Source organism: Canis lupus, chromosome 7 (assembly GCF_011100685.1).
Source record: "Canis lupus familiaris isolate Mischka breed German Shepherd chromosome 7, alternate assembly UU_Cfam_GSD_1.0, whole genome shotgun sequence".
NCBI classification, from domain to species: Eukaryota; Metazoa; Chordata; class Mammalia; order Carnivora; family Canidae; genus Canis; species Canis lupus.
The window spans coordinates 37,672,720-37,688,626 of NC_049228.1; the positions used below are offsets into that span (position 1 = coordinate 37,672,720).

The 15,907-nt window shown below is 42.9% G+C and overlaps 1 long non-coding RNA gene across 1 annotated transcript in view; it reads right to left on the reverse strand.

Moving 5' to 3' along the window:
• Window positions 1-4,294: 4,294 nt before the first annotated feature.
• Window positions 4,295-15,907, reverse strand: part of LOC102153356 — a 30,125-nt gene continuing 18,512 nt past the window's right edge. The window contains exons 8-9 of the long non-coding RNA XR_005362263.1: window positions 5,674-5,767; window positions 4,295-4,509 (exon numbers count right to left, since the gene is read on the reverse strand). This is a non-coding gene — a long non-coding RNA (uncharacterized LOC102153356). The remainder of the gene's footprint in view (window positions 4,510-5,673; window positions 5,768-15,907) is intronic.

A 15,907-nucleotide genomic window follows, 5' to 3' on the forward strand; every position in this document is an offset into this window, starting at 1 on the left:
CTATTTGTCTATTTTCTAATCAATACCACACTGTCTGGATTATTGAAGCTCTTTAGTAAGTGTTGAAGTTGGGTAGTATCTGTCCTGGAACTTTGTTCTCCTTCAATATGGTGTTAGTCATTCTGTTATTTGGCCATCCATCTAAACTTTAGGGTCTGTTGATAGCCACAAAAAAGCTAACTCAGATTTTTGTGGGATTATATTGAATTTAAAGAGCAAGTTTGGAAGAACTGGTACCTTGAGTTTTCCAATCCATGAACATGGAATATCTTTCCACTTATTTAGTTCTTTGATATCTTTTTTTTTTTTAAATTTTTATTTATTTATGATAGTCACACAGAGAGAGAGAGAGAGGCAGAGACACAGGCAGAGGGAGAAGCAGGCTCCATGCACCGGGAGCCCGACGTGGGATTCGATCCCAGGTCTCCAGGATCGCGCCCTGGGCCAAAGGCAGGCGCCAAACCGCTGCACCACCCAGGGATCCCAGTTCTTTGATATCTTTCATTGAAATTTTGTAGTTTTCCTTATATATAGATCTTGTTCATATTTTGTTAGATATATACCAAACGATTTTTTTTGTTGGGGTGCTAAAGTAAAGGGCATTGTGTTTTTAATTTTGAATTCCATTTGGTTATGGCTGGTGTACAGGAAAGTGACCAACTTTTGTATACTAACTTTATATCCTGCAAATTTGCTATAGTCACTTATTAGTTTCAGTGGGTGTTTTAAAAAAGATTTTATTAATTTATTCATGAGAGACACAGAGAGAGAGGCAGAAACATAGGTAGAGGGAGAAGCAGGCTCCCTGCTGGGAGCCCAATGCAGGACTCAATCCCAGGACCCTGGGATCACGATCTGAGCTGAAGGCAGATACTCAACAATTGAGCCACCCAGGTGCCCCTAATTCCAGTTTTTTGGTTGATTCTTTGGGTTGATGTCTTTTTAGACAATCATGTCACTTGCAAACAAAAATAGTTTTATGTCTTCCTTTCCAATGGGTTCACATTTTATTTCCTTTTCTTATCTTAATACAATAGCTAGGACTTCTAGTTTGAAGTTGAAAAGGAATAGTGAGAGGGGATATTTTTGCCTGGCTCTTAATCTTAATAGAAAAGCTTTGAGATTTTCACCCTATTCTTAGAATAGTGTTAACTGTTGGTTATTTGTAGGTATTCCTCATCTGCTCCTAACTTACTGAGTTTATTGTGAATGGGTGTTGGATTTTATCAAATATTTTTTGTGTATTTATTGATATAACCATGGAAATTTTCTTCTTTAGCCTATTGATATGGTGGATTACATTAATTGATTCTCAAATGTCGAACCAATTTTTCATCCCTAGGATAAATTTCACTTGATCATGGTGTATGATGCTTTTTATGCATTGTTGGATTCTATTTGCTAAAATTTTGTTGAGGATTTTTAGATTTATATTCATGAGACTTATTGGTCTGTAGTTTTCTTTTGTTGCAATGTCTTTGTCTGGTTTTGGTATTTTAAAAATATTAGCCTCAGAAAATGAGTTAAGAAGTATTCCCTTGCTTATACCTTTTGAAAGAGATTATAGAGAATTAGGACAATTTCTTCCTTAAATGTTTGGTAGAATTCACCAGTGAATCCATCTGACCCTGGTGCTTTCTATTTTAGAAAGATTAATTATTGATTCTAATTCTTTAAAAGATACAGGTCTATTCAGATGTTTGTTTCTTCTTGTGTGAGTTTTGGCAGATTGCACCTTTCAGGGAATTGGCCCATTTCATCTAGATTATAAAATTTGTAGGCATAGAGTTGTTCGTAGTATTCCATCATTATCTTTTTATGAGATCTTCTTACATTAGATTTAATTTGCTCTTCTTTTTCTAGCTTCTAAGGGTGGAAGCTTAGATTGTGATTTTAGATACTTCTCCTTTTCTAATATACGCATGCAATGATACAAAGTTCCCTCTAAAAACTGCTTTCTACTGAGAGATCCTCAAGATCAGAGAGGCCTTCCTCAATTGTGTCCAGTCTACTAATAAGTCTATCAAAGGCATTCATGTTTCTGCTACTCTGGTTTACTTTAATTTCTAGCATTTCCTTTTTGGTCCTGTCTTAGAATTTACATCTCTCTGCTTTCTTTGCACAGCTGTCTTTGCATATTGTCTACTTCATCTAATAGATCCCTAGTGTGTTTAATCCTACTTGCTTTAAATCCCAATTGGATAATTCCAACATCCCTGCCATATCTGAGCCTAGTTCTGATGCTTGCTCTGACTCTTCCAACTATGTTTTCTGCTTTATACTATGCCTTATAATTTTTTCTTGATAGGTGGACCTGATGTACTTGGTAAAAGGAAGTGGTATAAAAAGGCTTTTAGTGACATGGTGGTAAAGTGGTGGCGGGGGGTGGTGGGCGTGGAGTGAAGCATTCTATAGTTCTGGGATTAGATCTCAGGCTTTTAGTGAGCCTGTGCCTCTGCACTGTGAATTTCACAAGTGCTTGTCAGTCTTGTCCCCCACTTAGAAGGGACAGGATGGCTAGAGTGGGCTAGAGGTGGGTATTTCCCCTGCCCCAGGTCAGTTGGGCTCTGATAAAACCCCAGCAAAGTATACTCTACTTGAATAGTTTCGCTGAGGATGGCCTGTGTGAAGAAGAATGGAATCCTCTGGTGTTCTTAAAAATGGTTCCTTTCCCCGCTCCTCTGTCCAGAAGCACACAGAGCTTTTTCCTTCTGATCCTCACCTGTTTGAGCTCCTGGAGGCAAAACTCACAAAAATGTATGTGGGGGGGGGGGTGGTCTCCCTCTGACTTAGTTGTCCTGAAGTTTTTACCTCCAAACTTGTTCACATTGAGCCTCCAGGACTTGTCAATTACAGTTCAGGTTCCCATGGAGGTTCTTGTTTATGGGCTTCGGCTCAGATAAGTTGGGATTCTTTGCACTTACCTATCTGTCACTCCAAGTTTTGTGGGCAGCGGTTTGTCCTGTGATCTCACTTCTCTTATGGATCTGCTAAAAAAAAAAACAAAAACAAAAACAAATTTTAACTGACTAATTTAAAGATCTGTCTTTATTCAACAACTCATGAATCGGACATCCCACCAGCAAGTAGAAAGACACTTCAAGGAACTGTACAACATGGAAGGTTTTACAGGCGGAAGAAGGTAGATTAGGAAGTTGAGAGCAGATGATTTCAGGTAAGCTCACTACCTTCCTTAGGGGAAGGCAGGAGGTCTCATCATGCAGATGACCTCACTAGTGACACCAGAGAGCTCCAGGCAGGTTTGAGATTCCACTCCTTAGAGAGTCTGACACTGCAGTTAGAATAGGTATTAAGTCTTGGTATGGCTTAGCACAGTGGCTCCATTTTGGGTCTGTTTCTATTGTTTCTTTTTAACAGATGTAAGAACAGTGGTTGATTTTTAAAATTTGTTCAGCTCTCTACTAGTTAGGATGGAAGCTTCTTACATACTGGACTGGTTGTGCTCTGTCTTTAAATCCTCTAAATAGTGTTTCTCAGAGGGCAGAAATTCCTTTTTTTTTTTTAAGATTTTATTTATTTATTTGAGAGAGAGAGAGAGAACAAGTGGGGAGAGATGCAGAGGAAGAGGGAGAAACACTTCCTGCTGAGCAAGGAGCTGGATGCAGGGCTCGATCCCAGGACCTGAGACTGTGACCTGAGCTGGAGGCAGATGACACTTAACTGACTGTGCCACCCATGCACCCTGAGAGAAGAAATTTTTAATTTTAATGAAGTCCATATCTTCTTTTATGGATCAAGCTTTCGTGTGCTTTAGTTCAGAAATTGATACCTAACTCAAGGTCACAAAGATTTTCATCTGTTTTCTTCTAGCAGAGTGGTATTTTTAAGGTGTAAATCACATCACACCACTAACTTGCTTAAAACTCTCTGAGGATTTTCCCTCATATTTAGAATAAAAATCTAAAGTCCTATTCCTGATCTACAAAGCCCTGCATGGTGTTACCCTAGGCTTCTTCCACCTCTGCCTCTTGCCCTTTTCTCTCTCATTTTCTCCACTCCAGCCACATCTGCTTTCTTGCCATTCCACATATCCTCCTTGGAGCCCTTGTACTGGCTGTCACCTCCATCTGAATCACTTCCCTTGTTATATAGGTCCAAAAGTGCAAGAGCATCTGACTCTGGGATCCCAGACACGACAGGTTCAGCAATTGGCCACTGACAAAGTTTTAAGGCAGAAAGACAAGTGATGGTGACATGGGAAAGGAATTTATTTCAGTGAGGCCCACACCGGGAAGATAGCAGATTAGTATCTCAAAAGACTGTCTCCAAGGTGCTGAAGATACTTCTAGGTTTATATAAGGAAAGTGTGAGACAAAGGTCAGCGGGTCCACGCAGGTGAGCCGCAAAGGTCAGGTCGGTCATTTTCTTGAGGTCAGTCACAAGAGGTCTTGCTGGCTCAGGGCAGCCACTATTGCTGGAGGGGGTAGTTTAGGTTCCCAAGGAGAGCTGCTTTGCCTGCAGGATCTTTTGCCTAAGTTAAGAGATAAACTGGAAAGAAGAATTTAATCAATTAGAAGGTACAGACTGAGGTCAAAATGGAGGTAGCTGATGTCCTTTTTCACCTTCTTAGATCTTCACATGGTTCCCTTCTCAATGCTTAGGACTCGGCTAGAATACCACCTCCTTGAGGAGGCTCCCTTCTACCAGTCTGTCTAAAATAGGACCCCTCTTTCACTTGTGATCCTGTTCTCTCTCTCTACTTTATTCATAGCACTTATCACTATCTGGAGTTACTTCTTTTGTTTGATCACTTGTTTTCTTGCTTACTTGTACCTCCAAAATATAAGTTCTTTAAGGGCAAGGAGTCTTCTCTTTTGTTAATTAGTGTATTTTCTGAGTCAAGAACCACAACTGGCACAGAAATTTGCTTAGTAAATATACGTTGAAAAAAATGAATTATGTGTTTCTGATGACTGTATCTATGGGGAAACTCAAAATATGAACCTTGGCATAAAGGAGAGAGTGAGATTAGGACCTAGTGGGGCTTGTTTTAAAGCAAAAGAAGAATGAGAGTTTTCAGTGGGACCCCAGAAAGATGAAGTGTGCTGAGCAGGGATGCAGCCAGTTCCAAAGAATGATGACCTATGCTTGATTCCCTCATGTAAACAGTATCCAAGAAGAGACTTCCAGCAGTTGAAGCCCATTGCCTTCTCTAGGGCAAGATTTCTCTCAGGACCTTGAGCTTAGTGCAATTTTAGGGACTCTTCTGAGCTCATATTTTATTGTGTCCAGCTTAATTAATGACAGAGACAATACCTTTTGATCCATAATTAATGTTTCAATTAGTATTAGCATAAGAATAGACATATAGCTCAATGGATAAAATTGAGAGTCCTCAAATAAACCCTTACATTTACGGTCAGTTGATTTCCCAAGAGTGCCAAGACAATTCAAGGGGGGAGGGAAGAGTCTTTTCAACAAATGGTTCAGGGACAACTGGATATTCACATACAAGAGGATGAGTTAGACCCCTACCTCAAACCATTCACAAAATGGATCATATCAAAATGGATCTGATATACAACTTTTAGAAGAAAGCCTAGTGGTAAATCTTTATAACCTTAGGTTAGCCAGTGGTTTCTTAGATAAGATACAATGGAGTATTATCTGAACATAAAAGGGGAAGGATACTCACTACATATTGGTACATACTATGACATGGATGAGTCTTGAAAGCATGTTATGTGAATGGAGCCAGCCACAAAAGACCATATATTTTGTCATTCCATGTCCAGGATAGGCAAGTCTATATAGAAAGAAAGTAAATCAGTAGCCACCTAGGGCTGGGGGAACAGTAAATGAGGTGAGAGGGGATACCTAAGGGTTTCTTTCCGAGGGGACAGCAATTTCTAAAATTAGATTGTGGTGATGATTGCATACCCCTGTGAACTTCCTAAAAACATCAACTTGTACACTTTACTCAGGTGGTATGTGTGGGGTGCAAATGATACCTCATAAAGTTGCTATTAAATGATTTTAATGAGAAATGCATGCCTGGTGGGGTGTCTGGGTGGCCAAGATGGTTAAGTGTCTGACCCTTGGTTTCAGCCCAGATCATGATCTCAGGGTTGTGGGATTGAGCCCTGTGTCCAGTTCTATGCTTAGCTCAGAGTCTGCTTGAGATTATTTCCCCCTCTCTTTCTGCTCCAAACCGCCACTCTCTCTCTCACTTTCTTTCTCCCTCACCCCCAAATAAATAAGAGCACGTGAGTGGCTCTGTCCATTAACCATCTGCCTCTGGCTCAGGTAATGATCTCAGGATCCTGGGATTGAGCCCTGAGTTGCTGAGCAAGGAGCCTGCTTCTCTGTCTCTGCTCCCCCTGCTTGTGCTCTCTCTTCCTCTGCCAAATAAATAAATAAAATCTGAAAAATAAATAAATAAATAAATAAATAGAATAAACATTTTTTAAAAAAAGAAATGCATGCCTGTTTTCAGTATCACATTCCCCCACCATTTACTGAGCAACTGCTATGTGCTCAGGTGCCAAGACAAACAAAACATGCTGCGGCCCTTGGGCACCTAAACTCATAGTTAAGTAAAAAATCCAAACACATGAACATAGAAATTGAAATTCAAACAAAGTGCTAAAGGATTCTGGAAGCAGAACATGTTACCTTGCTCAAAATATTGGAGAAACTCCAGAGGAAGTGATAGACAAGTGGAAGTTTGCTAGACTATGAAAGAAGAATGAGGGGGGGTTGGGAGGGGGTTGTCCAGGCTCTGAGAGCAGAGTATGTGAAGGCACAAAATGCCAAGAGAGCCTGGAGTGTTCAGGAAAGAGTACATTTATTTGGCAAGAGGATGCATTGACTGGGAGAGTCAAGAGACTCGTCAAAATGATTAACAAATCTAGGCTGAAGGAATCATGTGTAAAAATCCCAGCTTTAATTTAAAGGCAAAGGGGACCCAGACCAAAGAGACAATCAGCTTCTCAGAAGGAAGGTAACTCTGCAACAGTGTAGGATGGAGAGGCAGGAGGTAGGGAAGCTGGTCCAGAGGCTCTTGCCAGAGGTGACAAGGGAGGGAACATCAGGGATGGTGGCTTGGGGGTGCAGGAGAAATATTCTGGAGACAGGCTGGCCAAATGTATGGAGTGGATGCTCAAGAGGGAGGCAGCTCAGAGGACAGGAGTTTCTAAACTCAGAGACGGAATGGCTGGAGGCTCAGTTTCCTGCCACCACAGTGTAGACGAAAGGGTAGGTGTGACCAGAGGATATCATGTTTGTTGTGGAACATGCTATGCCAGCAAGACATCCAGATGGAGTGTTCGGGTGGTTGGATATACGTGCCTGGAGCTCAGGAGAAAGAGCAAAGCCTAAGACAAATTTGGGGGTCCCCTTTCTTCCTTCCTTCCTTCCTTCCTTCCTTCCTTCCTTCCTTCCTTCCTTTCTTTTTTTCTTTCTTTTCTTTCTTTCTTTCTTTCTTTTCTTTCTTTCTTTCTTTCTTTCTTCTTTCTTTCTTTCTTTCTTTCTTTCTTTCTTTCTTTCTTTCTTTCTTTCTTTCTTTCCTTCCTTCCTTCCTTCCTTCCTTCCTTCCTTCCTTCCCTCTCAAAGATTTTATTTATTTATTTGAGAGAGCAAGAAAGAGAGCATGAGCAGGGGGAGGGGCAACGGGAGAGGAAGAAGGAGAAGCAGACTCCCCACTAAGCAGAGAGCCCTATGCAAGTCTCAATCCCAGGACCTTGAGATCATGATCTGAGCTGAAGGTGGGCACTTCACTTACTGAGCCACCCAGGTGCCTCCAGATTTGGGGATCTTTAGTCTATAGGTGGACATTGAAGTCTTGAAGCAGGTGCATCATCCAAGGGAAATATATTGAGTCAAAATAGAAGAGGCCTAAGTCAGGAGGCTCACTGAAGATGCAGGAAGATGAAGGGAGTTGGTGAAAGGAGCAGGGGAGGGACTCAGCAGGTGGAGGCCAATGAGGAAGGGCTGTGAAGTAGGGTTGGGAGCCATTCCTAAAGAGAGAAAGGAGACCGAAGTTGGTAGGAAGGAGGCTGAGAACAGGGGCACTTGGGTAGCCCAGTGGTTGAGCATCTGCCTTTGGCTCAGGCTGTGATCCCAGGGTCCTGGGAAGCAGGCTTCACACAGGGAGCCTGCTTCTCCCTCTGCCTATGTCTCTGCCTCTCTCTGCGTGTCTCTCATGAATAAATAAATAAAATCTTTAAAAAAAAAAGAGAGAGGGTAAGAACAGCAGGAAAGAGGAGTATTGAGATGCTCAAGATGGGGAGGCTGGGAGCAGGACGCTGGCCACCATGGGGCTGATTGGTTGTTTGGTAGGATTAAAGGGGTAGCTTGGAACATGTCTGCTGTCTGTGTATCCTTCCCTAGCAATGGTCTTTTTAAAATCATGCTTTGAAATTTGTGTTATATTATAGAATTCTTCAATAATAAATGAGCAGTCACCTTCTTTAAAGTGGCAGGAAGAGGCCACTCACGATCTCCTCATGATCTCAAGGTCCTGGGATTGAGACTTGCATAGGGCTCCCTGCTTAGTGGGGAGTCTGCTTCTCCTTCCTCTCCCATTGCCCCTCCCCCTGCTCATGCTCTCTTGCTCTCTCAAATAAATAAATAAAATCTTTGAGAGGGAGGGAAGGAAAGAAGAAAGAAAGAAAGAAAGAAAGAAAGAAAGAAAGAAAGAAAGAAGCAAGGAAGAAAGGGGACTCCCAAATTTGTGTCTTAGGCTTTGCTCTAAGACAATGCCTTTGAAAGTTTACAGGACCTCTCCCACTGGAAAAAAAGTTTACTTTGTTAGTATAAGGATTAGAATGCAGACATTGAAATATGTTAAAGTACTTTTTGTTGTTGTTGTTGTTGTTAACATTCATCAAATTGTTTCTTCACTCCTTTTCCTGCTTTCTCTTCCTACAAATCCCTCTGTACTTGAGGGATTGGTTTTTATTACCTTTAATTAAGCACAGCCTGGAAGCAGATGCTACCCATGGAGGTATTTCGTCTTACGCAGCAAATCATGTGGGGATAAACCACACCAGATGACATGTGTCAGCCCTGCCTCATGTGCTTCCTGAAGGCCGTGTGACCAACTCGCGTATGAAAAAGCGTCGTTTCCAGGAGACTGGTTAATTACAGTATTGCTGTAGCATCATTTGGGATGAAGTGAAAAGAGCAGCTCCTCGTGGCCCAGTCGAGGCTAAAAGAAAGATGGGCTGTATGACCCTAGCCAAGTCATTGCCATGTTCTTAGTTTGGTCTCATCACCAATATCATCTGTAAAACTAAGTGTTTGGATAGGCATCAGTGATCTTGGGACTCACTTGGGGGGGTTCTTGTTAAATATATAATAAATTCCAGGCCATACGTCGGACCCACTGGACCACGGTCTAGCAACAGACCCTGGGAAGTGCAGATGGCATAGGAACTCTCTGAACCCCCTCCTCCAGCTCTGTGATTCCATCTTTCTAGCACTGGTTCACAGTGAGAGGGGCGTGGAGAGGGCAAGCCTGAGCAAACCGGAAATTGCCCTGATGCCCCAACCCAAGCAAGTATCACTGCTAGGAGTTTTGTGGGAGGTGGTGGGTAGAAATACGCATTCATGTGCTGACCACTTATGTGTATGTAGCACAGATTGGCTTGAGGAAGAAGCTACCACCCAGTGGTTCTCCATGGCTGCCTCCCCTTCCTCTGCTGACCCTGAACATGGCCCTGGGGCAGAAGTGGGCACTGGGGCAAAGGGAAGAGACTCCCAAAGCACTGAGCAATGTATTCTAAACGATGGTGCTGTGCCTTGAAAACACAGTGATGTCACTCAGTATTCTTCCTCCAAAGACAAAGCTGTTCTTTTGGCATTTCAGTCCATTCAGAGTGGTGTCACTCACCGGGGTCTCTCAAAAGCTCTGTTTGGAATAGCGTCTTTAAGTAACCACTTGAGTGCCATGAAGCCACTAAAATAGGCATCATTTCCGCTCTGTTGGAGCTTCCTGTCAGGGTGCGCAAACACGTCAAAGGGCAGACAAACAGGACTGCACAACACAGGCAAACAAACAGAGACCTTACCCAGCAAACACACGTAGTTTGAAATATTGACATTCTGAACAGGGATTAAGACTTGTCCTGACGTTCTGGGTTGAGATGGTTGGAGTCAGTCCAGGGGTACCAGATTCACCACTCTCTGCAGAGATTGGATTATGTCCTCCCCTCCTCTCCATTTACCCTCTCTCCAAATCTGGGATTTTATTTGTTTATTTGACAGAGAGAATGAGAGAGTGAGAGAGCCCAAGAGCAGAGGGAGAGGGAGCCTGATGTGGGACTCAATCCCAGGACCCTGGGATCTTGACCTGAACTGAAGCCAGACGCTTAATCACTGAGCCACCGAGGCACCCCTAAATTTGGTATTTTAATGTGCTCATAAACATTGATAAAATTGTTCTAAGAGTCACACACTGGGGATACAAAAAATTAGATACCTTCCTGCCATTCAGAGGCTTGGCATTGACAAAAATTAGGAAGATGCCAGAAGTTTTCACCAAGAAAATATCAAGAACCTTTCTTATGAATCAAAGAGATCCAAACTCCAAATAAGCATGTAAATGTTTGGATCATTGTCTAAAATCAACTTGGCCTCTAAGCCTTCCCCAGGATTAGTTAAAAGCCCAAGCTAGCTTATTCCATGGGAATTGCCTTAATTGTCCTGTTGTAAATTAATTGGATTTTTTTTTTTTTTTTTTTTTTTTTTTTGTGGGTCAGATGAGCTGATCTCATTTTGACTAGAAGCTGTTTTTTCCCTCTCTTTCTATTTGTGGGAAGCAGCGGGCCTAAGTAGATCAGCACTGTGGCTTGTATACATATGGATAGCTAATGTCTCTTTTCCGGGCATTTTCAGATATGAAAGATTCTGGATGTGACTCTGTTGGCAGAGTCCAATGCAAACCTTCCATGAGTCTGTGTTCAACTTTTCTGACTTTGGAGGTCATCTTTTAGAAATAGCTAGGTCTCCTGCACATAGATCTCTCTGAAGATCTGTTATGAAAATAGTGAGCCAGGGGCAGAGAACATGGACCTCGAATCCTCAAAACATTTCCCAAGGACGTAAAGACTACAACAACCAACATCTTTATGCCATTTAATTGTGCTCACAGCAAGACGCTGCCTACTGAAGATTGGATGCATTCGGTCAAGGACATAATAAAAATTTTTTCCATATGTTGGCTGAACCTTTATGGACCTATAATTTGATTTTCTGAGATGTAATTTGATTTTACTTGCTGCTTAATTCTAGCTTTGCCTTACGGCTAGCAATAAAGAGGGTCTTACCCCAGCCTTGTCCAAAAGGCTTTCCTAGCCTCTCCATGCTGGATGAGATACCTCTTCTCAAAATACCCTTTGCATTTCAATATTGCTATTTCCTTATTCTTTTATAACTGTAATTATCCTTATTTATCTGACTCTACTACTAGACTGTTAGCTTCTTGAGGATTAGCAATATTAAATTATTTATCTCTTCCTTGCTTAGCACAAGGCAGATGTTTAACAAATCCTAATCAGGTATTTATTTATTTGTTAAGGTTTTATTTATTTATGCGAGAGAGGGAGAGAGAGCATAAGAAGGCAGAGGGAGAGGGAGAAGCAGACTCCCCCTGAGCAGGAAGCCTAACACAGGGCTCCACCCCAGGACCCGGAGATCATGACCTGAGCTGAAGGCAGATGCTTCACCCACGGAGCCACCTGGGTACCCCTAACAGATTACCTGGGTAATCTTTTTTTTTTTTTAAAGATTTTATTTATTTATTCATGAAACACACAGAGAGAGAGGCAGAGACATAGTGCTAGGGAGAAGTAGGCTCCCTGCCAGGAGCCTGATGCAGGACTTGATCCCAGGACCCCGGGATCATGACCTGAGCCGAAGGCAGATACTTAACCACTGAGCCACCCAGGTGCTCCAAGATACTTTTAAAATACGTGGTTAAATACACGGGCATATGTATGTGTGAATGAATGATGATGCAAGAATAAACACATCACAGCACAGCAGGATTTAGGCGTCTTGTTGTGGTGCTACAAATCCCCTTTGATCAGGGGCAATCAATGATTAGCTGTGGAAGTCAAAAGTGATTTAGATCCCCTACCAGCTAAGATGGTTAAAAAGTGAGATCCTGTGGGGCACCTGGGTGTCTCAGTCAGTGGGTTAGGCATTCGACTCTTGATCTCAGCTCGGGTCTTGATCACAGGGTCTTGAGTTCAGGCCCCACTTTGGGGTCTATGCTGGGCAAGGAGCCTACATTTTTTAAAAAAGAAGTGTGATTCTGTGTCATGAATTCTATTTTGGGGAGATGCGTTCTAGAGAAGATAGGGTCAAGAAGGTACAGATTAGGACATAGAGGCAAATCGAGGGTTAGACCGAGCAGGGAGAACACTGGGCCTCTAACCCCAATGGGATTGAGGCCTAGAGAAAGTAGGAATAAGGGGGAAGGAGCTGGGTCTGGGAGTTGGGTGGCCTTCTAGATTAGAGACTTTTGGTTCCCAGGCGTTTGTCTAGTCGTTGGGAAAGAAGTGATGAAGGGTTGGGACCTCTGGCATTGTTCTAGAAGCACTGCACTGGAGCCCGTGGGCACTGTCACAGCTGTAACCAGGCAGCACAGAGCCTTGGCCACTCTGCAGCTCCATCAGCCATGAGGAGGACAAGTGCCTGCTGTCCCCTACAGTTAACACAGCAATTTCAAGTCATTGGTTTCCACAAGAAAAGAATTTCTAACCCTGAAATTAATTCCCTGCTTTATTTATGTTCTAATGCTGAACTTTGAAGTCTCTTTCTTTTTGCCACTTACATTAAGAATCTATAGGGGCGCCTGGGTGGCTCAGTGGTTGAGCATTTGCCTTTGGCTCAGGTCATGATCCTGGGGTCCTGGGCTTGAGTCCCACATCAGGTTCCCCGTGGGGAGCCTGCTTCTCCCTCTGCCTATGTCTCTGCCTCTCTCTCTGTCTGGCATGAATAAATAAAATCTTTTAAAAAAAAGAATTTATACACACACACATACACAGAGTTTCTGAAGGTCCGTCTACTGCTTACAATTGAAACAGTGATTCGGACACTGATAAGGAACCCAAGGAACTGGTATGTGACCCGGAACTGTCTGCCTATGTTATGGTCAAGTCAGAAGCGGTGAAGGAAAAATGAAGTTTATTTCTTGCAAAGGAGGTGGTTCCAGTGAATGAAAATCATGCCCCAGGGAGTCCCACGATAATGGCAGGGATTTTATCCCAAAAGTAAATTATCAGGACAAGTTAAAGCAGAGTAGAATTATCGAGCCTCGACAGGGCCTGCCTGTGCATGGCTGAGGTCTAATTTAACACAGACCAACGTATGTATTCTTGTTACAGAGTGAGTCGTTGTCTGCACTTGATGATTGTCTGCATTTCTGTTTCAGATAAAAATTGAGAGCTTCCCTTGGCTGATACTCTAGCCTGTTCAGAGCCAGCGGAGGGCTGAGTGGGAGTGGAAGAAGGTCAGGCTCTATCCACGGTGGCTGATGGGTTGTTCTCAGACCCTGGTGACCTCAGATCTTGAATCATTCCTGCCACTTTTTACTAATAAATATCTCACCCTGCGTGTGTTTCTGGGCATTGGGTGATCTGGCTTGTTTTCTGTTCCCTTTATTGAACGTTGCTCAGAAAGCACACTGGCTCTGCTGCAGAGAGCCTTGGCTATGACGCAGGGAAAAATGGCTTTATTTCCTTACATTTTTTAATGCCAAGGCTTGGGCTGGTAAGAAGAGGATTATGCCAGACCAAAGTTATTTCCTCTTGGGCTAAAGGGGCAGGATATATGGCGGCTGGTGGTGGGTAGCAGAGGGTGGGGGATGGGGTGGTGGCCCCTGTGGATGTAAATAAAGCCATCGATTCTAGATTCTATGTCACGTGATGCCCTAAACCAGAAGCCGAGATGCCAGTAACTCTATGTTGGCCCATTGAAAATTCCTAAACAATGATTATCAGTGACTCCTTATCAACTCAAGGACATCCTTGGGGGTTAGTTCTTTATCAGTAATTGGGACAAAGATATTGAAAGTATTCACTAAATTAGGAGAGGGCCCCCATCTGCAGGGAGGGGATGCAATCAACTTGGATATTAGGAACAGACAGCGGCATGCCTTTGAAACATCAAAAATTCTGTCTATGGAAACCAAAATTTGCTCCTAATCACAGCTCCTAACAAATGCATGTTAACATCTTTAGGAGTCAGGAATATCCACTCAAGGGGGCATGAAACCAGAGTCACGAATGCAGGAGAAAGTGCTCCCACGTCAGACTGTGAACTGAATGAGTTAGTGATGTAGTTTCATTAGTAAAACAATTCACTGTGATCGAGGGTAATTGAAAGGGAGAGTACCTTGCCGAGACAAGAAGTCATCTCTTCATGGCTTTGAGCACTATAAGTAGTTGGAGTTCATTTGTTACGATCTCACTTTAAAAAGAACAAACATCCTAGGGGTGCTGGGGTGTCTCAGTGGTTGGGCATCTGTCATCGGCTCAGGGCGTGATCCCGGGGTCCTGGGATTGAGTCCTGAATTGGACTCAAGGAGGGAGCCTGCTTCTCCCTCTGCCTGTGTCTCTGCCTCTCTCTCTCTGTTAGTTTCTCATGAATAAATAAATAAAATCTTTAAAAATAAGTTTAAAAAAATAAAATGAACAAATGTCCTAGAGAAGGATAGTCTTGCTTCTGGTAGATGTGACACAGGGAAGGAGGAGGATAATGGTAGCTCTTCCCACGGGAGGCGCCCCTGGGGCCCTGCCTTCGGTGTCCGTCACACGAGACAGCATCGCAAGATCTTCTGTGTGATTTTTGACTCTTCTGTGGGGTCAGATTTTACGACTCTGGAACTTAGCTTTACTGAATAATGAAAAAATAGGTAAGCTGATGAGCTAAAATTAGCCACTAATTATTTGCGATGCACTTCCCTATCGGGTTCTCCTCGTGCTTGCCCTACTTTTCTTCGTCCTCAGCTATAGAGACCATTTATCTTGTTCAACAACTGCAGGATGACAGCAGCACTTTCTTGGCCTGAAATTCGGGCTTCTTTTGCACTGATTCTGGTCAATTACTGCTCGAAAATGCTAAACCATAAATAAGAGAGGCAGCAAACTGGGGCTAATATTTCTGGCAGTTGGATATTCCTAGTAGCAGAGTCAGGGGCCACCTGGGCTGGTCTGGTGAGATCTGCCTCTTCCAGCCTCCTCACTGCCCTGTGTGTCCTTCCATCATTCTCTTTATTATGCTTTCATATGTACTTTTATACTTGTGTGTTTATGCCCTGGGTCAGTGCTTCTCAAATTTTACTGTACATTCGGATCACCTGAGTATCCTGTTAAAACCTAGTTCTAGTTCAGAGGAATGTACAAGCAACTCCTTGAGAGCCAGGCAAAGGTTTGTGATCATTTTTTTAAAAAGCTTTCTATTGAAGTGTAACTTATGTACAGAATGTACAGATCATCATATTTCCCAAAACTAAATACATTTGTATAATCAGCCCCCCTCCTGAAGAATTAGAACATGCCCCATCCAGCCACCACGTTTCCCCAAAGGTAGATGGAATCTAATTTCTCTTGCTCTTGCTGTTCCCTACAACATCCTAGTGAACATACTTGGATGTGACCCTTAGTTCAGGTGTGCTTGCAGTTCTCTAGGGTGGATGCCTAGACCTATCCTGATTTTGATTTCGATGGCAGACTGGTGCTCCACAGAAACACAAGTGCTTTCTAGCTCCTTTAGTTCAGGAGAACTTGGCTGTTGGATGGCTTTTGTCTAAGGAATCAAAGGCTGATGAATGATTGATAAATGCTGCCAACAGCCTTAAGTTGTTTGGCATTTTGTTGTTGTCTTCAGGCTGAAACAGAGTAACTGTCACTGGTGCTCTTTCAATGCCTGAAGTCCC